At 36.3% G+C, this 27,870-nt stretch overlaps 1 protein-coding gene across 13 annotated transcripts in view; it reads left to right on the top strand.

Moving 5' to 3' along the window:
- GULP1 (GULP PTB domain containing engulfment adaptor 1) overlaps positions 1-27,870 on the top strand; it is a 771,890-nt gene that overhangs the window by 589,252 nt on the left and 154,768 nt on the right. For 9 of the 13 annotated variants that reach the window (XM_058711639.1, XM_058711648.1, XM_058711669.1 and 6 more), the window contains one exon: positions 722-850. The exons of 3 other annotated variants lie outside the window; for them this stretch is intronic. The gene's annotated coding sequence lies outside the window, so the exon portion shown is untranslated. Of the gene's footprint in view, positions 1-721; positions 851-27,870 lie in introns of those variants that run through there. One more of the 13 variants, XM_058711659.1, reaches the window with a different exon arrangement.

Below are 27,870 nucleotides of genomic sequence, written 5' to 3'. Positions count from 1 at the left end.
GGAATGAAAGTTAAAATGGATCAGTGCTTTCTAAAATTCTGTTTCAACTTCTTAATCAGGGACAGAGTGTGCTCTTGGTTAATCTAATTAGCTGGTAAGTGAAGGCCATAGCTGGGGCTAGCTGTGCAGCCTAAGGGAGGAGGGGTGTATTGTCAACCTACCATCACTGTGCTTTGATAGTAACATATTCATGAGTTAAAACACTCAACCTATTATCTAGCAATTTGGGCATTTGATCTTATCTAGCAATCTGTTACTCTACCTTTTAAAAAAAAATGTCCACTTTACCATTGTTATTTTTTTTTGTTTATTTCTATATTTTGAAAGAGAGAGTTAGAGAGAGAGAGAGAGAGAGAGAGAGAGTGCGCGCGCTCACGCGCACACACACATGAACGGGGGAAGGGCAGAGAGAGAGGGAAAGAGAGAATCCCAAGCAGGCTCTACACAGTCAGCTGGGAGCCCGATGTGGGGCTTGAACTCACAAACCATGAGATCAAGACCTTAGCCAAAATCAAGAATTGGTTGCCTAACTGACTGAGCCACCCAGGCAACCCCCATTTTTTTGTTTTTGTTTTTGTTTTTGTTTTTAGGTAACTTTCTTGAACTTCCACAAGAAACATACTTAGAATTTTAGAATATGTATTATAACATCTAAATTAAAACACATATAAATATAATTATTGATTAAATCTACTAAGTCCAATTTTAATTTTATTTTTAGTCATATGTGATTCCATCTGATATACATAGGAGAGAAAGTGACTGAAGAACTCAGATGGCAACTATATGATTGAAACTATTCAAAGTCAAACAGCTGCATATTCTTTCAACTATATCCGAGCGTACTCAGGTAAGAATAAGTGATTGTTTATATACTTAACACCATGTCAAAAAAAGATGTGAAACTGTAAAAAGTGTTTTTATTTTGTGCCTAAATTGAAAAAGGTAGTTTTATTACAGAAAGTGGTAAAATACATAAGCAAAATAAAAGTAAAAACACAAATGAGCCTGTTTTTATGAAAGTAACTCCTGTTATCTTTTTGTTCTAGATCATTTAATTCTTTGTGTCGGTTTTTCCCTTTAAACAAAGTGGGGATAATATATATATTCTTTGTTGAATTTCTTTATTATTTTTATAACAAACTTATTTTGTTATCAAAATATGAATGTTCCACATTTTTTGTATCTGCTAATAAAAACAAGTGATTTTAAAGTATTTTTTAGATTGTGTTTATTATCAGATGGTATCTTTATATAGATTGATATGTTTATCACTCATTTTGCATTAGTAGAGTTATGAAAATTAGCATCACTAGCTCAGTGACTCTAATATATATATTTTTAAATATATTTTTTAAAGTTTATTTTGAGAGAGAGAGAGTAGGGGAGGGGCAGAGAGAGAGGGAGACAGAGGATCTCAAGCAGGCTCTGTGCTTATCAGTGCCGGGCCCAATGCAGGGCTCGAGCTCATGAACTGTGAGATCATGACCTGAACCGAAATCAAGTGTGGGATGCTTAGCCGGCTGAGCCACCCAGGTGCCCAAAGGCTATAATATTTTAAAGGCTTTTTATTATTTCTGAACTTACCTCCAGAAGGTAGTAATGAGTTACAGTTTTCAGTAGCAATTTTTGAAAATGTTTGTTGATCCATGACTTAAAATATTTTCATTCTAAGAAATTCCCTAACTAAACTTAGCTTGTGTTGAAGAAAAAATTCAAAATTAAGTCAATATTCTAAGTTTATCTTTTAAGCAGTAGTATCCTCTACTCACATATACTCAGCCAATATATCCTTTAGATAACTAATCCCAAAAGAAAATTGAATGTTATGTATGTATAATTTTTCTACACTGTCTAAAAATACAATCTTCAGAAATTATAACAAATATATTTTATTCAATTAGATATTTATTGAAAATTTATTATTGTACTAAGCACTGTGAATATTTTATTATTATTGATGGCGGTGGTGATGGTAGCCATTTCAGGACAGGAAGGTATAGAATATTTCTTGCCTCTTTTATATTTAATAAAATGTGGCAAGATAAGAAGCATATTTCAGTTCCTTAGGTACAAGTAGGATGTGTTAAGTGCCAAGAACACTTCACAAATGAGAGACCAGTTGAATTGTGCTTTTTAGAGTAGGTAGAACTTTGGTGGGTGAACATTTAAATGGAGGGCCAAGTTGGAGCCAAGATACGCAGCTGAGAAAGAATGGGGGATATTCAGGAAATAGGAAAGATAAGGTAGATATAGCAGAGTGATGGGAAATATGTTCTGTATTTTGATTTCTATACTTAGGAATTTATATGTCATCATTATATGATGAGGGAACAATTGCAGGGGAATGAGATGGTCCATGTAGTCCTTTAAGAAGCTTAATCTAGAAAGGATATGTATGTCTGACTAATGAAGGGAGAGCAAACCCAAAGGAAGGGAGAATGATTCGTAGACTTTTCCTTTCATTTTCATCAGCATTTGTTAAACACTTGCTATTTGCCAGGCACTTGAGGAACTTGAAGAACTGTAGAAAAAAAGATGAAGACATAATCTTCATTCCTGAGGAGCTAATCCTGTAGGGGATGAGACACGCATGACCAGCAAATGAATATAATACACCACGATAGTGTAACAGTTGAATCACATTTTAATTAATTAATTAATTTTTATTTTAAGAGAGAATGAGAGCAAGAGTGGGGGAAGATGGGCAGAGAGAGAGAGAGGGAGAGACTCTTAAGGAGGCTCTACACTCAGCACAGAGCCTGACATGGGGCTTCATCTCAAGACCCTGGGATCATGATCTGAGCTGAAATTGAGTCAGACATTCAACCAACTGTATCACTTAGGATCCCCTGAATTACATTTTTAAACAGACTAGCTGGTAGCTAACTATGTTGAGATGCAGGTACTAGGTTATCAACTGGTAAGGTTTTCCCAAAGATATCAAGTCTGAGCAAGGTTACCCACGAAGAATCAGTGTTTCTAAACGTTCCAAGGATTCAAACAAGAAGCAATGGAAATCTTATCTAGGGTGAGAGTAGTATATAAAATAAAAGGCAGTGGTATGAGTGCTGGGAGATTCAAGGGAGGGTCTTTTATGTTAGGCAAGTGGAGCATGTTATGGCATTAACAGAAATAAGGAAACTATGGCAAAAGTGAGATTTTTGTGTTGGTAAAATTCTAAGTTTGGTTTTGATTTTGAATACCAAGGATTTTTCTGTCCTCCTGTCTCACTGTGTTTTGTTTATAGCTTTTTTTTTTTTTAATTTTTTTTAACGTTTATTTATTTTTGAGACAGAGAGAGACAGAGCATGAACGGGGGAGGGTCACAGAGAGAAGGAGACACAGAATCTGAAACAGGCTCCAGGCTCTGAGCTGTCAGCACAGAGCCCGACGCGGGGCTCGAACCCACGGACCGTGAGATCATGACCTGAGCCGAAGTCGGACGCTCAACCGACTGAGCTACCCAGGCGCCCCTTGTTTATAGCTTTCATTGTAATTCCTTACATAATTGAGTATTCATGTTTTAATTATTAAAAGTAATTTGAGTTTCCTTAAAATGAAAGTACAAGGACAATAAGAATAAAAACCAGTTACACCAAGCAAAACATGAAATATGAAATAAAGATTCATAACCACTGTGTGTATAATTTAGGTTTAGCCTTTCCAGCAGCAGCAGCAGAAGTGGATATATGTTCTTGCCCTAAAAGCTTAGATAAATTTATTATAGGAGTCTTAGTGTAATGGAAAGTGTCCTTACCACTTAGAGGTGCCTTAAATTTTGCATTGAAAATTTGAAAGTTGAAAGGAAGGGAACTCTGTTAATTTATACTTATAGGTAGGTCAGTTTGTGGAAGTTAAGAATTCAGTTTCTCCAGGAAGTCTGCTTGGACTTTTGGAACCTGGATGAGATCCTTCTTCTATGTGCTATGTCCTCTTAACCCAGTTTACATTCTTCTGTCATACCATGCATTGTGGTCTTGTCTGTCATTCCCTGAGACTATAAGATTCCTGAGGATTGGTTCGTCCTTTATCATTACAGATACAGACTTAGATCTAAATAAAACCCATCACAATGTTTGTTTTATAGAGGATACTTTATAAATATTTCTTAAATGCTAAAATGAATCATTTCCATGGCTTGTCTTAATTATTGTTGACCCAGCTTAGACATTTTTGTGAGCTCCGTATTAGTTTTCTATTGCTGTATGATAGATCACATCAAAACTTAGCAGCTTAAAACAGTGCTTATGTGTTGTCTCAGAGTTTATGGACACGGTTTAGCTGGCACCTCTGGCTCCAGGTAGCTCATCATGTTGTAGTCGTGCTATCAAGCTGGAGCTACAGTCATTTCAGAGTTCATCTGGGGCTGAAGAGTCCACTTCCAGACTCAGCTGCCGCATCATATGGAAGCTAGTTTTTCCTGGGACAAGCAATACAAGAGAAAGCAAAAGTGAACATGACTATGGAAACAACATTCCTTTACAACCAAAGGTAGGAAGTATCATCCCATGTGTAGTGAGTTGAATGATGGCCCCCAAAAACATGTGTTCAAGTCCTAACCTGTGGTACTTGTGAATGTGACATTATTTGGAAAGATTCTTTGAAGATGTAATTAAACTAAGGATCTTGAGTACAAACATCCTGGATTAACTAGATGAGCCCTAAATCTAAGGAAATGTGTTCTTATGAGAGAAGTCTCTGTGAAGACAGAGGCAATGACTGGTATGATGCAACCACAAGTCAAGGACCACCTGGAGCTGCCAGAATCTGGAAGAGGCAAGGAACAGTATCTTCCCTATGGGCCTTTAGAGGAAGTGTAGCCTTTCTGACACCTTGATTTCAGTTCTGGCCTCCAAAACTCTGACAGAATCCATTTCTGTTGTTTCATGCCATCCAGTTTGTGGTAATTTGTCATGGCAGCCACAGGAAACTAATATACTACCACTTCTGCAGTTTTCTGTATTTTGGAAGTGAGTCATAGGTCCAGCCCGCATTCAGGGGCAGGAGATCACAAAAGGACATCAACACCAGGAGACAGAGATTATTGGAAGCCATCTTAGAAGTTGCCTATTCCATCAGATTTCTAGATACTTCCATTTGTTTGGTGTATCTATGTAGATGGACCCACCATAACAGGTTATAACAGATTATAATCGTCTCATATTCTTAACAAGAATCTGACTTTTTTTTCTTTTTGTAGTTTCTACCTCTCCAGTTAGAACTACTATTCATTTGGAGAGTCAAATTGGAAAACTTAGAGTCAATTTGAATTCCTTCTTTATTTGTTAATACCCAGGACTTGTCAATGATTAACCAGTCTTTTTCATTCTATTCCTTAAATTTTTCTCACTTGGGTCTTTCTTTGCAATTTCTCTTCTACTGATTACAGGCTTCTATTATTTCTCCGAAACCAGCAGAATAACTGCTAAACAGTCAAACTGTTTCTGAGCTTTTCCCCTGCAAACCTTTCCCTGCAAAGAGGCTTTTGAAAACCCAAATAGGATTATGCTGTTCTCTTCCTTTATGTAACATTCTCAGGGAATAGGACACCCTTGTGATCTGGATCTTGATTTTATAAAATTCAAGCTTCACTTTAATCATTCCTTATGTAGATCTATAAAATTATATAGAAACTTCCAAATATATTGTGTCCTTTCATTTTTGCTTGCCATTGTCTGGGATTCTCTTTCTCTGAGAACCAAATAGGTGTTTATTTGTTTGTTGTTTTTGCAACTAGCAGAATGGCTAATATCATGACCAGGACTGAATAGGTCTTCATCTTTTGTAAACTAATGTTACAGAAGAAAGAATTGAAGAGAAAAGAGGTCTAACGTCAATAAAATGGCTAAACTGACAGATTAGCTTAAGATGGAAACAAATGAAAGAGAAAGGGAAATTATGGACTGATCGTGCAGCAGGACTGGAAAATTTAATGGTAGGGTGAAGGCAAATGCATGTTTGATGTAAATGTGCAGAAGTAGAAAGTCAAGAAAGCATGACAGAAAGGGAACGTTTAGTTTTGAGATCATAAATGAAGATTCAAATGTGAGTGTATTGTGGTTTTAAGTTTTTAGGAGTATTAAAATACACATCCTCGTGGACATTACAATCTATTAGGCAGAAAGTGTGAGGAACATAATGTAGTCATTCAAGATAGTGAAGGGTAGAATAAGGATGACAAATAGGTAATGCAATGTTAAGAAAGTAGCAGAAAGGAAATAGAAGTTGAATTTCTTCTGCCCCTTTCCGTTGTAAAGAGTAAGAAGAAAGCACTCTTAGCTGAAGAGAGTCTCTAGGGAGATCCTTCAGTGGAGAGCTAATTCAAATCCTATTCAGGAGATGTATTATGGGTTATCAGAATTTAAAAATACAAAAGAAAATAACCTTTAAGCCATTGAAGAAATTGAAGAAAACCATTTTGCTGCCACTGATCTTTGGCTGTACGTTTAAAATTGATGTTCAGTCTATCTATATATGTAAATGATACTTATGCGCCAATAATTAATGATTTCAAATTAATCTTTACCCATATAATAACATTAATTTTCATTTAATGAAGAAACTTGAAGGAAAAAAAAATGTTCTGTATATTTATGTAATTTGTAATTGTAATGAATGGCTTCTTTATAAATTAATAGCTATTTGAATAGAATAGTAAAACCTAGCAAAGTGGTTGTTTATCAAATATGTTGGTTCTCTGTGTTGCAGAGTGGTCAACTATGGGCCTTTCAATGTGAACTAATAATTGCAGTTTTAAGAGTATCATATATTATACCAAAGCTTTTACTTCTTTAGGGGTAACATTCTTTATAAAATGTTTTAATTTGCTTTTTAAGGCATGATTTACATTGAGAAAATCTAGTTCAGTGAACAATTTTAAAAAAGTGTTTAAAAGGATAATTTTTTATACATAAAGACAGAAATAAATTAAGGAGAAGAATAGGATTTACATTAATATGTGCAATGCATGAAGAAATGGAAATGGCTGCCTCAGAGAAGGAAACTGGCAAATCATGAATTTTAGATTATATGGTTCATCAGTTAGGTGGCCTGACAATCTAAGCTGGAAACGTTTTGGTCAGGTGACCATCTGTGACAGAACACCTATTTATACAAGTGATCTGTACTTAGTAGTAATCACATCTACATTTGAAGAGTCTGTCAACTACTGTTCTTGGACTGCAAGTAACAGAAATGAGTTCTGGGTACTTAAAGCAAAAAAGGCAGTCTGCTGAAAGGATTGGAGTTAGTTCATAGAATCAGAAGGTAATCAGACAAAATCATTTTTAGGAGAGAGGAGCCAGAACCGTTCCAGGGGTCTAGAAAGCAGGAAGTGGAAGGAGACTGAAGCAGACTGCCAGGCAGCTGAATCTGGTCCAATCCTGCATTTCGGTGCTATTCTTCCCACATTCACAAAGGGCGTCTGCATGGCTGAGTTTGAATTATTTGCCCTCTGCCAGCAACCGTAGCACTTGATTAACAATTCTCGGGAGACTGTGTACTCATGGAAAGGATAGGCTCCAAAAGGAACCTCAAAGTTTTGAGACCAGGATGGGGAATAGATATGGGGCAGTAAAATCCATAGATATTTGCTAAAACCCTTCTTCAGAGTCTAATGGGTCAAATAATAAAGATTTGCAAGGAAAATGAACATAAATAGTAGCGTTACTGAGGTTTCAGTAGATATCTACTATTATGAAAAATTTATTTATTCTTTTATGCATATGTTTATTAATTGCCTGTCATGTGTCAATTGCTATACTTAGCAATGAACATGAAACTGAAAGAATTAGTTCTTGCTTTAAACAGAGTTTATAGTTTAGAGATAATTGAAATACTACAATTCAAGGGCACCTGAATGGTTCAGTTGGTTAAGCTTCCAACTCTTGATTTTTGGCTCACAGTTCATGAGAATGAGCCCCGCATCAGGCTCTGTGCTGACAGTGTGGAGCCTGCTTGGGATTCTCTCTCTCCCCCAACTCTCTCTCTCTCTCTCTCTCTCTGTCCCTCCCCAACTCTTAAAATAAATAAATAAATAAACATTTTAAAATGTAGAAATATGACAATTCATATATTGCAATTATTTTAAGGTAGGAAGTAGATAGGATTCCTAGGACTACTATAACAAAGAACCACAAACTAGGCAGTTTAAAACAATAACAATTCTAGAGACTAGAAGTCTGAAATCAAGGTGTCAGTAGGGCCAAACTCCCTGCAAAGACTCTAGAAGAGGATTCTTCTTTGTTTCTAGCTTCTGGTGACTCCTGGTATTCCTGGACTTGTTGCAGCATAAATAAATTCTGGCTCCATCTTGTCTACATGGCCTTCCTCTCTGTGTGTCTCTGGGTGTGCTTCTCCTCTCCTCTTCTTATAAATATACCAGTCGTTGGATTTAGGGTCCATCCTAAAATCCAGGATGATTTTATCTCTGATTACATCTGCAAGGACCCTAGTTCCAAAGAAGATCAATGTTGAAGTTCTGAGTGAACATGAATTTTGTAGAGATGCTACTTTACCACTGTAGGAGGGTATAGTATACTATTCCTGGAGGGGTCCCTGAGGCTATACTTGGGGTATACCAGAGAAGGCTACCGAAAGGAAATAATGTCTAAACTAAGGGTGAATGTTCAGTCAGAAGGCACCAGATATGTAGTGGACCCTGCAAGCATTTATGAAAAAGCATAGTTCATTAGAAGAACTGAAAGCAGTTCAGTATAGCTGGAGCAAAAAATGCCCAGGGCTGGATAAGGTGTGAAGAGGAGAGATGATGGCAAGGAAGTTAATGGGACACGTGAAAAGGGAGCTTGTAAGGAATATGACATTATCATGAACGTAGTGGGGAACTACCAGAGGGAACTAAGCAGGTGAACAACCACATCAGATTTCTATTTTACAGAAACCGTTTGGGGTGCAGTGTGGAGATGAGAAATGTTTGAGCAATGCTGGAGAAAGAAAAGCCAGCGAGGCAACTGTGCAGTAATCTGGGTTTGAAATAATGGGGGCTTGGTGAAGGAGATGCTGGTGGTGGAATGGAGGAAAGAAAATAACTGTAATTCTGCTGTAATTCTGATATGTTGAACACTAGGAATTGATTTTGTATGAATTATAGGCAAAGTATGATGGCCCGGCTCCTAGCTTCTAGGACTGTGGATGATGGTTATAGGTGCTGAGATTGGAAATGTGAGAGAGAGAGAGAGAGAGAGAGAGAGAGAGACAGGGACAGAGACCTGGGAACAAACTAATGGATTCAGTTTGTGCATTTTCAGGTTTTTTTAAAAAAAATGTTTATTTATTTATTTTGAGAGAGAAAGAGAGAGAGCATGGGCGCACATGAGTGGGCAAGGGGCAGAGGGAGAGGGACAGAACGAATCCCAAGCAGCCTCTGTGCTCATGAGTAAGATCATGACCTGAGCCACAACCAATGCTTAACCTACTGAACTATCCAGCCACACCTGTATATTTTCAGTTTTGACTGCTGTAGTGCTTCTAAATGAGTATGTTCAAAAAACAGTTGTCTATATGGGACAGGTCCTGTTGAGGAAGGAAATCTGAGAACATAAATGATACCTGAAATTGCTGGGTGTATTTGAAAAACCTTTTTTTAAGCCTATTACTAGATCCAACAAAGGAGGATTATGCAGAGTGAAATACTGACATTTAGAAATAATATTTACTTACCATTTATGACAACATGGAAGGATCTAGAGGGTATTATGTAAAGTAAAATAAGTCAAACAGAGAAAGACAAATACCTTACTATGTCACTTATGTGTAAAATCTAAAAAACAAAACAAATGAACAAACAAACCAGAAACGGATGCATAAATACAGAGAACAAACTGGTGGTTGCTAGAGGGGAGGAGGATACAGGACCTGGGCAAAATAGGTGAAGGAGGTTAAGTACAAACTTCCAGTTATAAAAAAATAAATCGCGTGGATATAAAGTACAGAATGGGGAATAGAAACGATAATATCGTAATAACTTTGTATGGTAATGGATGGTAACTACACTTATGGTGAGCATTTTGTAATGTATATAAATGTCAAATCACTATGTTGTACACCTGAAACTAATATAATATTCAGTTATGCTTCAATTAAAAAAGAGAAAGAATACTTAATGGCATATGGAAAAACCATTATAAAATGCAAACAGAACAAAAATGAGAAGAACAGACTGGGGACACACTGCTGTATCTATAGTAAGATCTCAACACTATATATCTGGCTACCTTTAATACTAAATACTCAAACTAAATGGATTTCTGTGTTAGCAATGGCTATTTCTGTGTGACTTTCATTTTATTACTTAAAACTTACTTTTAAAGTTTAGAGCGTCCAATGAGCATACACTACTTTTATAATCAGGAAAAAAAGAACAAAACAACGTGTTTTTTGGGTAAATTTTAGCACACAAGCTGTACCTGAAATAGAATTTTTGTAGGATAGTATTTCTAAAAATAAGTAATTGATTTCAAGAATTGGGTATCTTTGGAAAGATAGGAGAAAAAAGAGTTGTGAGTAAAGAATTATACCACATGAGCAGGTATTTCCTAAAATACCTCGAAATATATCTGGGGATATGGATTGTATATCCTCAGCTTGGTTAAGTAGCCATTTGATAAATCAGAAGAAAAATTACTACTTTTGAACAAAAAGTAGAAAAAATATGCACATTGCAAACATTTTTCACTTGGTTTTGAAAACCATATTGGTGAAGAGCATTTTAATAAAACATGGAGCTAGATCCTTTTATGTAAGTTGTCATCAGTAATCCCAGGTCATTTTATATAAGGTGATTAGACAACATTTCTGTGGAGATTTTACTAATTTCTGTAAGACTGAAGTGGTATTTAGATTTCTGGAATGCAAAGTTAGAGCTTTAATATTAAATCTACTTTATTATATCTGAAGGTCGTGCTGTGAGAACAGAATATATTTGCATGTTCTTTTCTTTCCCACCCAGTTTCAGAATATTAAACAACTATTCCATTAACACATACTGGATGATATGAAGTTGCAATTAAAACTCTCAAGCCATCTTTAGGCTATTATTTACTTTTTTTACAGTTACCAAGAGATAACACAGAGTAATTAATGCCTCATACTAATTTTAATAAAAGGCCAAAAGCTGGCTAGTACCTGCAGAAAGGAAAACTATTTGACATTTATGTGGGAAGTATTTTTTTCTTTCAAATTTTGATAATTGCTTAAATAGCATTGTTTGCCTTGACTCATCAGTATAATTACTTGCTCATTCAAACCTGGGACGAAATATAAAAATTTTACTGTTTAAGGATAGTTCAAAATTCAAACATGCTTCAATTTGTTAATGACTATAAATTAAACAGACCTTCTTTCTTTAAAAATAGTTTTTAATAGCCACCTGGGTGGCTCAGTCGGGTAAGCATCAAACTTTGGCTCAGGTCATGACCTTACGGTTCATGGATTTGAGCCCCGTATTGGGCTCTGAGCAGACAGCTCAGAGCCTGGAGCCTGCTTCAGATTCTGTGTCTCCCTCTTTCTGCCTCTTCCCCACTTGTGCTCTCTCTCTCTCTCTCTCTCTCTCAAAACTAAATAAACATTAAAAAATAGTTTTGATTGAATAGATATGCTAGAAATAAATTTCTTGGTTAAATATTTTATAAGAAAATAGAGATAACAATAATTATAGAAAAGGAACATAAACTTACATTTCATTCATTTCAATGGGGATTTTGACTGTTTCAAAGCAGGTTTATATCTCTTATATCATTTAGTTAGACTATCCTAAGAGTATTTTAGATGACTTGTCCTATAAAAAATTTGACTCAATACTATAAACCTGGGCAGCGCCTGGGTGGTTCAGTTAATGATTAAGTGTCCGACTTTGGCTCAGGTCATGATCTAGGGCTTGTGTGTTTGAGCCCCACATTGGGCTCCGTGCTGATGCCTCAGAGCCTGGAGCCTACTTCGGATTCTGTGTCTCCCTCTCTGCCCTCCCTTGCTTGCACCCTGCCTCAATCTCTCTCAAAAACAAATAAACATTAAAAAAAAAATTTTTTTTAAAGAATAAAACCTTGGAATTCTACTAGATAATAGTAGAATTTCTGCTTGGAATAGTCTGAAAGTCTGCTTAGAATTTATGGGCCTTTTCCCCCCATTCTTAAGTGGAGTTTTCTAAACTCCTGAGTATCAAAAATCTGCCACAGGATCCTTAGCAACATTAATAATATTAACCATAGTGGCCAGCACTTAGATATTATATAGTTTCTGTCAGGCACTCTTCTAAGCTGTCTATACAACTGAACACATTTAATCCTCATATGGAAATTTTTAGGTAAAGAACTTGGTGTACAGATTAGAAAGCTTAGGCATAAAGAGATAAAGTAAACTTACCCAAGGTCAAATGGCAGAGATGAGATTAGAACCCAAGTAGAGTCCTTTTATCTACCACACTCTACTGCAAGAAAAAGATATGTATTAACATAAGAGAAAGTATTTTAATCCAAAAACATCAAACTACCTAATCAGCATTCCCTTGTCATCTTCTTGTGAGACAATCTGACATTCAGCTCTATGCTAGACACGCTACATATTTCATCTTCTCCCACAATTTTATGCCACCCACCCTCCTCATTTTTCATTCACTTTAAATCCTTTAACTCTACTCGTTTACCTGATATTCAGATTTATCCTTCTATTTACATGTTTTCTAGTATGTATCATTATAAAGAGATTCCAAAATAGACCTCTTATTTTGTTTAGTTCGAAAGTATGAAAATAGCATTTTGAGATAGTTCTGTGCCCTAAGTTAACACTAATGCAAATAGCAATTGTAAGTTTTCAGGGTAATGAGATTGTTAAAAGAGCTTTTGAGGGGTGCGTGGGTGGCTCAGTTAAGCCTCTGACTCTTGATTTCAGCTCAGGTCATGGTCTCATGGTTCATGGGTTCCAGTCCCGTATTGGGCTGTGCACTGACAGTGTGGAGCCTGCTTGGGATTCTCTCTTTTTCCACCCCCCCCTCAAAAACAAACAAACAAACAAACAAACAAACAGGGATGTTTGCATGGCTCACTCAGTTAAGCATGACTCTTGGTTTCGGCTCAGGTCATGACCTCACAGTTTCTTGGATCAAGCTCTGTGTCAGGCTTTGCGCTGACAGAGTGGAACCTGCTTGGAATTCTCTCTCCTCTCTCTTCCCCTCCCCAACTCATACTTGCTCTCTCTTTCAAAATAAATAAACTTTAGGGGCGCCTGGGTGGCGCAGTCGGTTAAGCGTCCAACTTCAGCCAGGTCACGATCTCGCGGTCCGTGAGTTCGAGCCCCGCGTCGGGCTCTGGGCTGATGGCTCGGAGCCTGGAGCCTGTTTCCGATTCTGTGTCTCCCTCTCTCTCTGCCCCTCCCCCGTTCATGCTCTGTCTCTCTCTGTCCCAAAAATAAATAAAAAACGTTGAAAAAAAATTTTTTTTTCAAAATAAATAAACTTTAAAACTAAATAAGTAAGTAAATAAATAAATAGGAGTGTTAAAAGAGAGCTTTTGATACCCTTTTTATATTTTAAACTTATACTTGATATAAAATTATATTTTGAGAGGAAAATTCTAGATTTTGTATTCTTTATGATAAACTAAGCATACACAGTAATATCCCACTTACAATGACAAATTCCTGGATAGAACAGAAAATAAATATATATAATTCAGTTCAGAACTATGCTGGAAGATAGAAAACCCTCAGTAAGCCAAAAAGTGTGAGATCCAAAAAAGAATACACTATCAGATTTGATTTTTCAGGTTTGAAAACCACAACTCAAGACAGGCATAGTGGAGGACTGTTAACCACAGGTGGGTGTGACACCAATAAATGCTCCATACTCAGAAATAGCAGGTTCCAGATTCTTGTAGAAGCCCTGAGTCCAGGGATAAGTAACTAGTTGCTTAGTTGGGATATAGCCGAGGACTAATCAAGCATTCAAACCTGCAAACTCCCATTTATGTTCTGTCCCTCCAGACAATGAGGATGTGAGTGTGGATTAGAGAAAATCCGTGAAGTGATCAGATGATTAGCAGATAAGAAGAAGCAGGGAACTCAACTATCGGAGCGTCCTTTGTTCAGTGCGTGGCTCCGTTCCCCCACTCTCATTGGAGACAGACTACAGTACAATAAGTAGAGTGCAGTTAATATAAAATAACAGAGGAACTTAAGAGATATTATTTGAATAGAGGAGAGAGGAGCAGAAATCAAGTGAATGAAAAATTTGATCATATTCCTTTAACCCTTTCAGCTAGGCCAAAACATAAATGAGAAATCTTTCTACACTGTGTATTTAAAATATGAGAAATGGTGTTAACAATCAAGAATGAAGACAGAGAAGGAAGGTCATTATAGAAGTTTCTTATCTTTTGAGAATACTCTGTTTTGTTATTTTATTTTGTGTATTTCTTTTCAAAATTATAATATGATATCTAATTTTTATAGTATGATGGGGCCAAGTATTTCAACACTGAAATTGTAGGAAAGATTTCAACCTCAAATGGTGTCATAACCAGAGTTTTAGTAAGTTATTTTCTGATAAGTATTAATAGCAGGGAGAAAACTTTTTTGCCTGTGTAGAATTTGAGGGTATTACTGTTCTCATTCCTGAAGAATAGTGTAAACAGTTTTGAAGAAAATAAACTCTTAAAAAATAAAGTGTTTGTGTACACCTTAAACTTATATGTCAAGTATATCTCAAAAATGGATTAAAAAAACTAATTTGAATGCTAAGGAGTAAAGAAATGTACCTTTTTATTTCCACCCCACCCCTCATTTCAGAAATAAATAGAATCTACTTTAAAAAGTAGCCAATCGCACTCTAGTTTGTCAGCCTTTTACAATGGCTGGCTATGTATTCTGGGAATAGAGAGCTGGATGCATGTGTTTTTCTGTGTAGTAAGGCATAGAGACTGTTTTTCTATCTCCTGAGCTTTGAAAGTTCCTAAAGAGTAGTACTGTTATTATTCCAAGATTGTATTGTAGATTCTTAGTTTTTTAATGCTGGCTTATTTCTTTCAATTGCCAGACCTGGATATAGTGCTATTTGGATATTTAACATGTTATTCCCAAGCTTAACAGGTTTCCAGTCATACTCTTAGTATTTCATTGCAAACAAACGCTTTACATTTGTTTTGGGCAATTTTTTCCCCTCTATGATACTGAGGAAACTCAAAATCTTTTGGATTCCTTTATTCTTTCCAATTTGCAGAATTGCTAGTTCATCTGTGTTTTTGGTAGTATGGAATTAAGCTGCTTCAGTGACAAGTAGGTATGATGGATTTGTATGATGCAGGAATAAAGACAATAATATATATTACTTAACATGTATTTTAAAACTATACTTATCTAGTGCCTGGAGTCATTGGTGTTTTTCATATATTGAATAGAGTAACTTGTTTTCTTCTTAAAAATAACTCTGTGTAAGAAACTTTATTTTTTTTTGAAGTTCATTTATTTTGAGAGAGAGTGTGTGTGTATGTGGGGGCGGCAGGGGCAGGGGAAGAAGGGGCAGGGGAAGGAGAGAGAGAATCCCAAGCAGGCTCCAAACTGTCAGCATGGAGCCCTACTCTGGGCTCGAACTCATGAACTGTGAGATCATGACCTGAGCCAAAGTTGGATGATTAACCAACCAAGCCACCCAGGTGCTGCAAAATGTATCATTGTTCTCATTGTGCATATGAGGAAACTAAAGTCCAGAAAAATTAAGTGACTTTCCCTCAAACACCCAGCAAACATAGCACTGAAGACATGGTTCAACTCAGGTCCTTCTCACTGAATATTGGTCATTTTTGCCACGTATTCATTTTTTCACAATACTTTTTTTTCCTAATTTTTATTTAATTCTGAGAGAGATAGAGAATGAGCGTTAGCAGGGAAGGAGCAGAGAGAAGGGGATAGAGGATCTGAAGCAGGCTTCTTGCCGACAGCAGTGAGCTTGATGTGGGGCTTGAACTCTCAAACCGCGAGATCATAATTTGAGCGGAAGTCAGAAGCTCAACCAACTGAGCCACCGAGGCGCCCCTCACAATACTTCCTAATAAACATTATTAATGATGCATATTGCTGATATTTTCAGAGATAATATGAGACTCATAAGAGTGCAGTTTATGATCTGGCTTCTTATACTTTGCATCGATTCTCCTGCTTCAAGCCCTCTAGTAGACTGTAGATGTTGGCATCTGAGGGCATTATCCCAGCCTTCCTAGGCAGGCGCTATAAGTTGCTGGAATTGTTGGTTTCAGTGTGTACCTGTGCTGCCTAGTCTTGCTCTGAGATCATGCCCATTTGTTCGTTCACTCTTTCATTCTGCAAGATTGAGCAACTACCATGTGCCTGGCAATGTTTTAGGCACTGTGAGTTCAGTAGGAAACAAAGAAGACCCGCTACCTTCTGGGTTTTACTTTCCACTGTGAGGGCATTATTGAAGCCTCTTCCTCCTCACTTTCCATGACCTAGAATTGAGGATCCTCTTTAAAATAGAAACTTCGATTTTAGTTTTTTGCATATTTTAAAAATAAGATAACAGTGGAAAATGCCATGAAATCATTGAGTACCTGTGCAATTACTGTGTTACAGGCTAGTCTGACCAACCCATAGAAACTGTTGGCTTTCAGGAAGTGCCACCATTTTATAGCTTGACATTCCCATTCAAGTACAGAAGAATATATTCAGAACAAGAAGACCCCATAGAGGTGTCCATGTGCAGTGTTTGGAAGCATGGACCTCTAACTGTGTTGTGGATTTAACTATCAGTACCTTCTCACTTCTACCCATCGACACTTGCACTTAGGCCATTCTCTCTGTCTGGGTTGTGTCCAACTACATCCCTTCCTTCAAGTACTTGATCATCTTCCTGCCTGTCTCCAAGTTTCACACACGTCCATTCCTGCTCATTGTGGGTTGGCCATGTTATGTTGCCAGAATACTTCTATTAAGGAAATCTGCTTAATTTGAGCAGAAACCTGCTTTTCTAGTGCTTTTTAGAGTTTACCTTGATTATCATTTATCTTTCCCCTGCATTGATTCCACATTGTTGGACCAAGATTTATGGAAGGCAATTTTATAAGAAAATGATGATTTGGCAAAACCTAATTAAGTATTATATTATTCCTTTTCATCTTTAATAAATATTTACAACCGTTCCTTGTTTTTACTGATGATTAGCCCAATTCTGCATTTAAATGCAAAAGCATCACTTCTTTCACCCTTCACTTTGAAGTCTTTGGGTAGGTTTCCAGTCATCTTTCAGTTTTTACAAAAGGTTCGAACTCCTTAGTGAGTTTGATTTAACAATTAATCTAAAACTGTATCAAGTCAGGTAAAGAAACTTTTCTTTGCTAGAAGACCTGTATCTGTTTCCTAGAGCTGTATCTATTCTTCCAGATCCATCTGGACATCACACTGCTGCTAAAATCCTGAACCTTAGGATTTTAGCAATTACTTTGCCTGCCTTCCCACCCCCTTCCTTTCAGACACCAAATCCTGTCCATTAAACCTTTTAACTATATTATATGTATTATAATATATAATATTATATATATATATATATATATATATATATATAATGATCTTTCGTTCTCAGAGATGAGCTTTGTCTTCCTATCGTTATCTTTTGCCTGAGCTGTAGTAACAGGCTTTTAACTTTTTTTCTAGTATCTCCTTTAATACAATGCATATATTAATATGCAAATTTAGAGGCCAATTTAATGTGTCCCAGCCTATTTTATTTTAATTTTAATTTTTTAAAGTAGGCTTCATGCCCAGCACAGAGCCCAACACAGAGCTTGAACACACAACCCTGGGATCAAGACCTGAGCTGAGATCAACGGTCCATTGCTTAACCGACGAGCTGAGCCACCCAGGTGCCCCCTCCTCCTACCAACCAATTTTAGTTGCTTTTCATTGCAAGGCCTCTCTTGCCCCACAGGTTTCGTCAAGAGGCCTCATCTCTTCTTCAGTTGCATCTGTGGTCCCTTCTTCTGTTTGTCTCTACTTTTCATCCTTATTGGTCTCTTTTCAGTTCTTTGAAAGTCATGTCTTCATACCTTTAAATGTTTGTACACCATGTTCTTTCTCACTAAACTTTACCTATAGCTTTCAAATTGTAGCTTAAATATTACTTCCTTAGACAAGGTCCCCTTGGTTTTTTATACTGGTTAAGGTTCTCTTGTAACACGCTACCATAGCATTCTTTTTAAAAGATCTCTCATTATATATGGCATTTTTTTCCCCAATATCTGTCTTTCCCGATAGTGTGTAAGCTCCATCAGTGTACAGGTTAATTCTGTCTTGTTCACTCATATTATCATATCATCTGCAATATAAATTTTCAGTTAATATTGCTTAAGTAGGGGACCGAATTAAGAATGCCTTGTTATTACTTTTAAAGATGGGTAATTTTTTGAGAGAAACAACTTTATCCCTTTGATGTGTCTTTTGGCCTTTCAAATTCTCTGACATTGTCTCTGAATAGAAGAAATGCATAATTTAAAAATCTATATCTTCACCATGTGCACTAATTATGACTAAGTGTTAAAATAACTATTTTGGGGTAAATAGTATTGTGTAAATGGGTTATAATATTGGTTGAGAGATGTTTCTATTTCAACTTCCTTAAAAAACATGAAATTTATTTTAACGCATCAAATATACTAAGTAAACACTGTTAGTGTTGTTTTCTAAGAAAAATGTGGTTTTGATTGATTTTTTATAAGCTTCTAGTTGGTGACTAGTGTTTGTTATGTCTACTCCAATCTTTGCCATTCTCTTTGCAAAGAAGCTATGTGAATATATATTTTTAATTGAAATAGTGACTGCAGCTATGACCCATTAGACAAATCATTTTTATGACTTATTAATGTGACTCTAGCAAGTAGGCACTTATTCTAAATTATGACACTTCAGCAATCTTCATTGGAAAAGTAATAATTTGTGTGTTTTTTAGAGCTTAATTTAGCAAGAAGTCAGTGAAGGATTTGAGAGATAAGATGCTAGCCCTCCCAGCATGTTCAAAAGAATGAAGAAGTTGGAAAGGCTAAAGGTGTCGGTAGCTTGGCAATTCCTCTGAGAACTCAACACTATTAATCATTAAAAGGAGTTTTTATAATATGTCAGGGGCTTCTAATTTCGTTCTATTCTAAAATAATATTTGTGACAGGAAGATAATTTCAGTTTCTGTCTTACTGAATCTATGTAAATTTTTTAATCACACAATGACAGAAATAGTTCTGGTCTTTTCAAAAAAACAAACTTTATATAATTAGAGTCATTAACAGCTTCTTAAGTGGAATTAATTTGCATGACTGTTTTATAATTCTGAACAGAATTCTAACAGCGAATGGGTGGTGTCTGAGGGCCTCTTGCAACTCCTTTGTAACAAACTATACTTTTTGGTTTTATGGAATAATATTGTATCAAGAGTAAATATGTTACCATGTGGGCTAAGTCTTAAGATATTGGATTGCAGTGTTTAAGGATGACTTTTAAAAGTACTTAAGGACTTAGACAAAGTTCACATGTTTCATTTTGCAGTACCAGAATTACTTTACAAATAACTAAAATTCCTTGCTATAGATTAATATGATCCTGAGAATTTTCTCCATGTAGTCCTTTGGAACCTCTCATAGAATAAACAGTAAATCTAAGGAAATTACAAGTAAAGGGCACATTTGGGGGACTTTCTTTCTTTCTTTCTTTCTTTCTTTCAAGACTATAGCATGAAGGCTACTGGGCTTTCTATATCTCAGGGCTAGCTAGAATGATGTCTGATAAAATCTATTTCATCCGAGTAATAAAGCAACTTTATCTCAGAAGACTATAGAGCTATATATATATCTGTCTGTGAAATGTAGCCCAGATACTGAGAAGTTTAATGATATTCTTGGGAATTGGCTTTTTTGAAGAGTCCCATGATAATTTGGAGAATGCATCACTTATTCTGCTGTCCTAGCAAATTTCAAAGGAAAGTAAGTTTGGATGAAGTGTCAACATCTGTCCAAATCCTTCGTCAGTCAGAACAAATCAGAAAGAAACGTGTGTACATTTGGAGAAGGAAAGAATAGAAGAATGTGGAATATGCCCTTAGAAAATAAGTGGATGCATATAGATGAATTAAAGCTGCTGCTAATGTCAATTTTCTGACTGCCAGTCTCTTTCACGAGAGTCCAAATCCTCTCAGTTAAAGGTGAATTCCATGGTTCTGCAGAGTGATAAAACTAAACCAAGATGCCCCAGTGCTGTTATAGGAACACTGTTGATTTACAGAGCCCTTTTCTTTTCTTCTTTTTTTTTTCATGTTTATTTATTTTTGAGAGAGACAGAAAGAGAGAGAGAGAGCACGTGGGGGGAAGGACAGAGAGAAAGGGAGACATAGAATCTGAAGCAGGTTCCAGGCTCTGAGCTGTCAGCACAGAGCCTGACGCCGAGCTCAAAATCATGAACGGTGAGATCATGACCTGACCCGAAGTCAGAGGCTTAGCCAACTGAGCCACCCAGGCGCCCCTACAGAGCCCTTTTCTTAAGGAATCTTTTATCCATTCTGTGACTAGTTAATAATTGATAATAATTAATAATGAAAAAGGAAGGAAAGGTATAATCATTCAGAATAAACTGGGAAATGTACTTTAAAATTTGTATTGCATTTATCTTTCCAGCATGTTTTGTTTGGCAAGCACTGTTTTCCTCTTTAAGATGAAACTCCTTGCGTGCAGCTTTCCTGTCTTCATCCTTCCCTTCTCTCCCTTCCTCTTTCCCTCTCTTTCCCTTCTTTTCTTCTATTCTTCCTTTGCGTGGGGGTAAGAGGCCCCTTTGGGGGTGCTGAAAATATTTTACAATTAGGTTATGATAATGATTGCACAACTTTGTAAAATTCTAAAAAAAACCCATTGCATTGTATATGTTCATATGAATAAATTTTGTGGTATTTAAATTGTGTATCAAGTAGGCTGTTTTTCAAAAATGAAATGCCAACCAGAGGTTAACTAAGGTGACTGGAGTAAGTAAAGCACAAGGACAGTAGCCTCATCTTATCTCAGATTGATTACAACAAATCACAAGGCTAGACACTCAGTGTCAGGACTCAATTGGTATGTCCTTTCTGTTCTTAACAATCTTGTGCTTTTGAGTCTTGTGATGGAAGAGATGGACTGACAATCAGAAAATTGTCATCAGTCACAGCTTTAATTCACCTACATCAATTTGTGGGCTTTGTGTCCTACATCCTGAGAAGGGAGACTGTCAGTGATAATTCAGAGACAGGAATTGTCCTTTCTAAAGATGAGCCACAGGACAACAAGCACTTGAATATACAGTATTCAGCTGAAAAGTGAATAAAAAGCACACAAAACACTTAACTGCGTTTAATCAGATAGTTGGATAAATGTATTTGAACACTTGTTTTTAAAGTCTAGTAGGCTTTATTCATTCTTAAGTAAATGCTAGATCACAATGGCGAAGATTGGGTTTTTGAAAAAAATATAATTTCTGTTTTCGAGAACGTTTTGGCTGCTTAGAAAATAGTCTTTGTCTGCTTCAGGAACCTTCAGGATCCTTAACAGTTAAACCACACTGTAAAACCAGGACAATGAGAATCCATGCAATCAGATTACATGTAGTGTTCCACAAATGCAAAGTTGTTTTCTGTTTTTCTTTCTTTTTTTAAATAAGTTTTTATTTAAATTCCAGTTAGTTAACACACAGTATAATATTAGTTTCAGATCTACAATATGGTGATTTAACACATGCATACATGACTCTTGGCTCAGTGCTCATTGCAAGTGTGCTCCGTAATCCCGTCACCTATTTAACCCATTCCCCCCACCGTGCCCCACCCCCGCTCCGGCTCTGGTAACCATCAGTTTGTTCTCTTTAGTTAAGAGTCTGTTTCTTGGTATGTGTCTCTCTCTGTCTCTCTCTCTCTCTCTCTCTGTGTGTGTCTCTGTCTCTGTCTCTCTGTTGTTTGTTTTGTTTTCACCTTTGGAAGATTTTGTTTTTATTGTTCTGTCAAAGCATTGTCAATTTGGTTGTTTTAGCTGCCTCATCTCCCTCATGACAGGAAATTCTTTTCCCCATGACTCTTATGGCATAAGGGTTGCTTTTTAATTGATTGTGAATGTTTCACAGGGAACCCTGGAAGTTTTAAAGTGTGGATCAGTGGAATATGAAGAATTGTTCATCTTTGTTCAAACTAGTGCTATTTGCTAGACTTGCCCAATACATTCTTTGTCACTTCCTATGCCAGAAGTTTTCTACATGCTTTAGATTATTGGAATAGCTCAGGTGATCTTTGTTAGCAGGAAAGAAGATCTACTTTTTACAGAAAAAATTTTTAATGTTTATTTTTGAGAGAGAGAGAGAGTGTGTGTGTGTGTGTGCAAGTGGGAAAGGTGCAGGCAGAGGGGAAGACACAGAATCTGGAGCAGACTCTGGACTCGCAGCTGTCAGCACAGAGCCTGACGTGGGTCTCGAACTCACGAACCCTTAGATCATGACCTGAGGCGGAGTTGGATGCTCAACCTTGGTGCCCCAGAAGATACATTTTTATAATGACTTTTTAATTTTTGAGAGAGAGAGAGAGAGAGGATGTAAGTGAGAGAGGGAGAGAGAGAAAGAGAGAGAATCCAAAGCAGTCTCTGCGATGACTTGAGGCTCAGTCTTGATCTCGCAAACTGTGAGATCATGACCTGAGCCAAAATCAAGAGTTGGACGCTTAACAAACCACACAGGTGCCCCAGAAAGAAGATACATTTTAACAGTTTTTCCACTGGTAACAACTATACACTGTAATTTATTCCAATTAGTTAAAAATAGCAAAAGAAATCACTATATAATGTCTAGAGAATTGGTTCATATTTATTCAATTCTGCTGTCATTTTTTAAAAATTATTTTCGCTTCATTTAAAAATCCTATTCTCTTGTAAAAGATAAGCAAATGCAATCTTTTTTAAAAGTTTATTTATTTTTGAGAGAGAGAAAGAGAAAATTTGAACGGGGGAGGGGCAGAGAGAGAGGGGAACCGAGGATCCAAAGTGGCCTCTGTGCTGACAGCAGACAGCCCGATGTGGGGCTTGAACTCAACATCGAGATCATGAGCTGAAGTCAAACACTTAACCAAATGAGCTACTCAGGTACCCCCAAGCATATCTAATCTTAATGAAAGTTTGGTTTAATGGAAGTTTGACTTTATGGAAACGGTTGTTTAAAATAACAATTAATTTGGGCTCTGTGCTGACAGCTCAGAGCCTGGAGCCTGTTTTGGATTCTGTGTCTCCCTCTCTCTCTGCCCCTAACCCACTCACATTCTGTCTCTGTCTCTCTCAAAAATAAATAAACATTAAAAAAATGTTTTAATAACAACTAAAAGGATCCTTACTGATTATTTAGTCTCACCTTCTTATTGACAAAGAGATTTGTTCCTTTAAAGAAGAGCTTGTATTTCCCCGATTTTGTAGATTTTGAATTAGCCAATAATAAATTTAAATCAATCCTATGCCTGTAAAAATTATGAAATTTTAAATATGTGGAGTCCAAACTAATGGGATTTATATTTTAACTTGGAATGTTTGTGTGTGTGTATGTGTGTGTGACCATGTGTGTGTGTTGTGGAAGGTTATAGGAATTATACAATGATAAAATGTCAATATACCAAAATGGATTTTTTTGCTTTGAAACATTTTTTACTGAAATTTCTGATTAAAAAATGAGAATGGTTATCACTGCCAATCCTTTGTTGTCGGTACTTCCGTCTACCCATTCAGTCATTCATCAGTCAGCTCAATGTTTTTTGAGTACCCAATATGTGTCACGTTTGGGATTAAAATTGCATAGAAGGCACAGTTTTTTTCATTTGAAGAGCTTTGGTTTAGTAGGTGAAAGCATGTATAAATGAATAATTTAAGATAGTTTGATGGAGAACATATAGAGACTTATACATGAGGCACTGACCATTTTTGTGAGAGTGGAACACTCAAATGCCTGCTTAATATGGGAGAAAGCTTTCAGGGCAGAGGGACAAGCGATGCCAAAAAATGGAAATGTGAAGAACTCAAAAGGAAGATAATGGAAGATGAGATCTTCGTTTTTAGAAATCTAACTCTGGGTGCTTTTTGCTTTCATGTGGAAAAGAGCCTTAAGTAGAGCTAAGTAGCTGTTCTGTATTTTTATTCAAAAGAAAAGTGTTGAACTTCCTTCTTTATATTTTCTTTATATACATATGCCCTTCAGTCTCATCCTATATTAAAATTGTCTTAGTCAATTTGAGGTGTTGCTTCTTATTTGGCAAACATGTAATTTAATAATAGAAATTTATTTTAGACTTGCTTTTCACTTTATATTATTAAACTGATACATTTAGTAATTTAATTGAAATATGTGTACATCTAGTACAAAAATAACTGAGGCCTAAGAGCTGGTTTATTAAACAGATAAACAAAATTGACAAACCTTCAGCTGGACTTACCAAGAAGAAAACAGAGAGGACTCAAATAAATATAATGAGAAATGTTACAATACATACTGCAGAAACACAAAAGATTTTAAGAGGCTACTATGAACAATTACATGCAACAAATTGGACAACCTAGAAGAAATGGATACACTCCTAGAAACGTATGACCAACCAAGACTGAATCATGATGAAATAGGAAATCTGAACAAACTGATTTCTAGTAAGGACATTGAATCAATAATTAAAAGCCTCCTAAAAAACAAAAGTCCAGGGCCAGATGGCTTCACTGGTGAATTCTATCAAACATTCAAAGAAGAATTCAAATTCAATTGTTCTAAAACTCTTCAAAAAAAAAAAACAGAAAAGGGGGGAACTCTTCCAAATTTATTTCATGAGGCCAGCATTAATTACCCTGATAGCCCAACCAGAAAAGGATACCACAAGAAAAGAATATTATAGGCCAATATTATAGTTGATCTCAAATGAACACTGATGCAAAAACTTCAACAAAATATTAGGAAGCCAAATTAAACAATACATTAACAGGATCATGCACCATGATCAAGTGGGACTTATTCGAGGGATGCAGAGATGTTTCAACATTCACAAATTAGCCGATGTGATACACCACCTTAACAAAATGAATGATAAAAATCATATAATTATCTGGGGGTGCCTGGGTGGCTCAGTCGGTTGAGTGTCTGACTCTTGATTTCAGCTCAAGTCATGATCTTATTCAGCTGCCTGGAATTTTCCCTGCTCCTCCCCCATGTGCTTGTGCACATGAGTGCACTTTCTCTTTTTCTATCTCAAAATAAATAAATAAACTTTAAAAACAAAATGGTTCTTTGTCTCCTTTGGCTCCTTTTCCCCCACTTACTTTCTCTAAAATAATAATAATCAAATTCTTTTAAAAATTAGATGAGTGTCTCAATAGATGCAGAAAAAGCATTTGACAAAATTCAACATCTACTTATGATGAAAACTCAACAAAGCGGGTATAGGGGGAATGTACCTCAATATGATAAAGGCCATATATGACAAGCCCACAGCAAACATATTCTGGTAAAAGCTGAAAGCTTTTCCTCTGAGATCAGGAACAAGACAAAGATGCCGTCTCTTGTCATTTTTTTTTTCAGTGTAGTATTGGGAATCCTAGACAGAGCAATTAGGAAAAAAAAAAAAAAGGCGTCCATACTGGAAAGGAAGAAGTAAAACTGTCACTATTTGCTGATGACATGATAATATAGATAGAGAACCCTAAAGCCTTTACCAAAAAATTGTTAGAAATAATAAACTCAGGGCACATAGGTGGCTCAGTTGGTTAAGCACTGACTCTTGATTTCAGGGTCATGACTTCAAGCCTGAGTTGGGCTCTGTGCTGTGTGTGAAGCCTATTTAAAAAAGAAGAAGAAGAAAGAAATAATAAATTCGGTAAAGTTGTAGGATACATAATCATACATAAAAATCTGTTACATTTCTATATAACAATAACAAATTATCTGAAAGAAAAATCAAGGACATAATAGCATTTATATTTGCATCAAAAAGAATAAAATACCTAGGATTAAATTTAATGAAGGACATGACAAACTTATATACTGAAAACTATAGGACATTAATGAAATAATTGAAATCAGAAATAATTAGAAAGGTATCCCATGCTCATGGATTAGAAGAATTAATATTGTCAAAATGTCCATGTTACCCAAAGCAACATAGATTCAATGCAATCCCTATCAAAATTCCAATGGCATACTTCACAGAAGTAAAACAAATAATTCTACAACTTCTAAGGAACTACTAAAGACCCTGAATAGCCAAAGCAATCTTGAGAGAGGAAACAAACCTGGAAGCATCATGCTCCCTGATTTCAAACTATATTACTAAGCTATAGTAATTAAAATAATATGGTATTGGCCTGAAATCAATGAAACAGAACAGAGAGCCCAGAAATAAACCCACACAAATATGATTAATTAATTTATGACAAAGGGCCAATAGCAACAATGGGGAAAGGACAGTCTTTTCAACTAATGGTGATGAGTGAACTGTACAGCAACATGCAAAAGAATGAAAATGAACCATAAACAAAAATTAACTCAAAATAGATTAAAGATTTGAACATTAGACCTAAAACCATAAAACTCTTGGAGGAAAACATCGGCAGTAAGCTCCTTGAAGTAGATCTTGGTGATGATTTTTTAATCTGACACCAAATGCAAAGGCAGCACAAGCAAAAATAAGCAAGTAGGACTATAGCAAACTGAAAAGCTTCTAAACAACAAAGGGAATTAACAAAATGAAATGCCAGCCTACTGAAAGGGAGAATAAATCAAGTCATATATCTGATATATGATCGTATATCTGTTAACATCCATAATATATAAATAACCTCTACAACTCAAGAGCAAAAAAAGCAATCTGATTAAATATTGGGCAGAAGATCTGAATAGACATTTTTCAAAGAAGACATCCAAATGGCCAACAGGTACATGAAAAGGTAATCTACACCATTAATCATTAGGGAGATGCCAATCAAAACCACAGTGAAATATCACCTCACACCTGTTAGAATAGCAACTATCAAAAAGATAAGAAATAACAAATGTTGTCTAGAATGTGGAGTAAAGGGAACTCTTGTGCACTAATGATGGACTTGGAAGTGGGTACAGCCACTATGAAAAACAGTATGGATGTTCCTCAAAAAATTAAAAATAGAAGTACCATGTGATCCAGCAATTCCACTTCTGGGTATTTGTCCAAAGAAAATGAAAACATGAACTTGAAAAGATATGTGCATTCCCATATTCATTGCAGCATTAGTTTTTTTGGAGAGAGAGAGACACACAGAGCATGAGTCAGGAGGGTAAAAGGGAGAGGGAGACACAGAATCCGAAGCAGGCTCCAGGCTCAGAGCTGTCATCACAAAGCCCGATGCGGGACTCGAAACCACAGACTGAGATCATGACCCCAGCCGAAGTTGGATGCTTAACCGACTGAGCCACCGAGGTGCCCCTAATTGCAGCATTACTTACAATAGCCAACATATGGAAACAACCTAAGTGTCCACTGATGGATGAATGGATAAAGAAGATACAGTGTAAATATACAATAGAATATTATTATTCAGCCATAAAAAAGAATGAAATTTTGCCATTGTGACAACGTGGGTGGACCTTGAGAGCATTATGCTAAGTGAAATAAGTCAGAGAAAAATACCATATGATCTCTCTTATATGTGGAATGTTAAGTAAATTTTTTAAAAAGCCAAGCTCAGTGTGCCTGGGTGTCTCAGTCAGTGACTGACTCTTGATTTCAGCTCAGGTCATGATTTCACAGTTTGTGGGGTCAAGACCTGAATCAGGCTCTGTGCTGACAGTGTGCAGTCTGCTTGGGATTCTCTC

Source organism: Neofelis nebulosa, chromosome 2 (assembly GCF_028018385.1).
Source record: "Neofelis nebulosa isolate mNeoNeb1 chromosome 2, mNeoNeb1.pri, whole genome shotgun sequence".
Taxonomy (NCBI): domain Eukaryota; kingdom Metazoa; phylum Chordata; class Mammalia; order Carnivora; family Felidae; genus Neofelis; species Neofelis nebulosa.
Note: the sequence above shows the minus strand (reverse complement) of the source record. Positions and strands in the feature narration are given on the sequence as shown.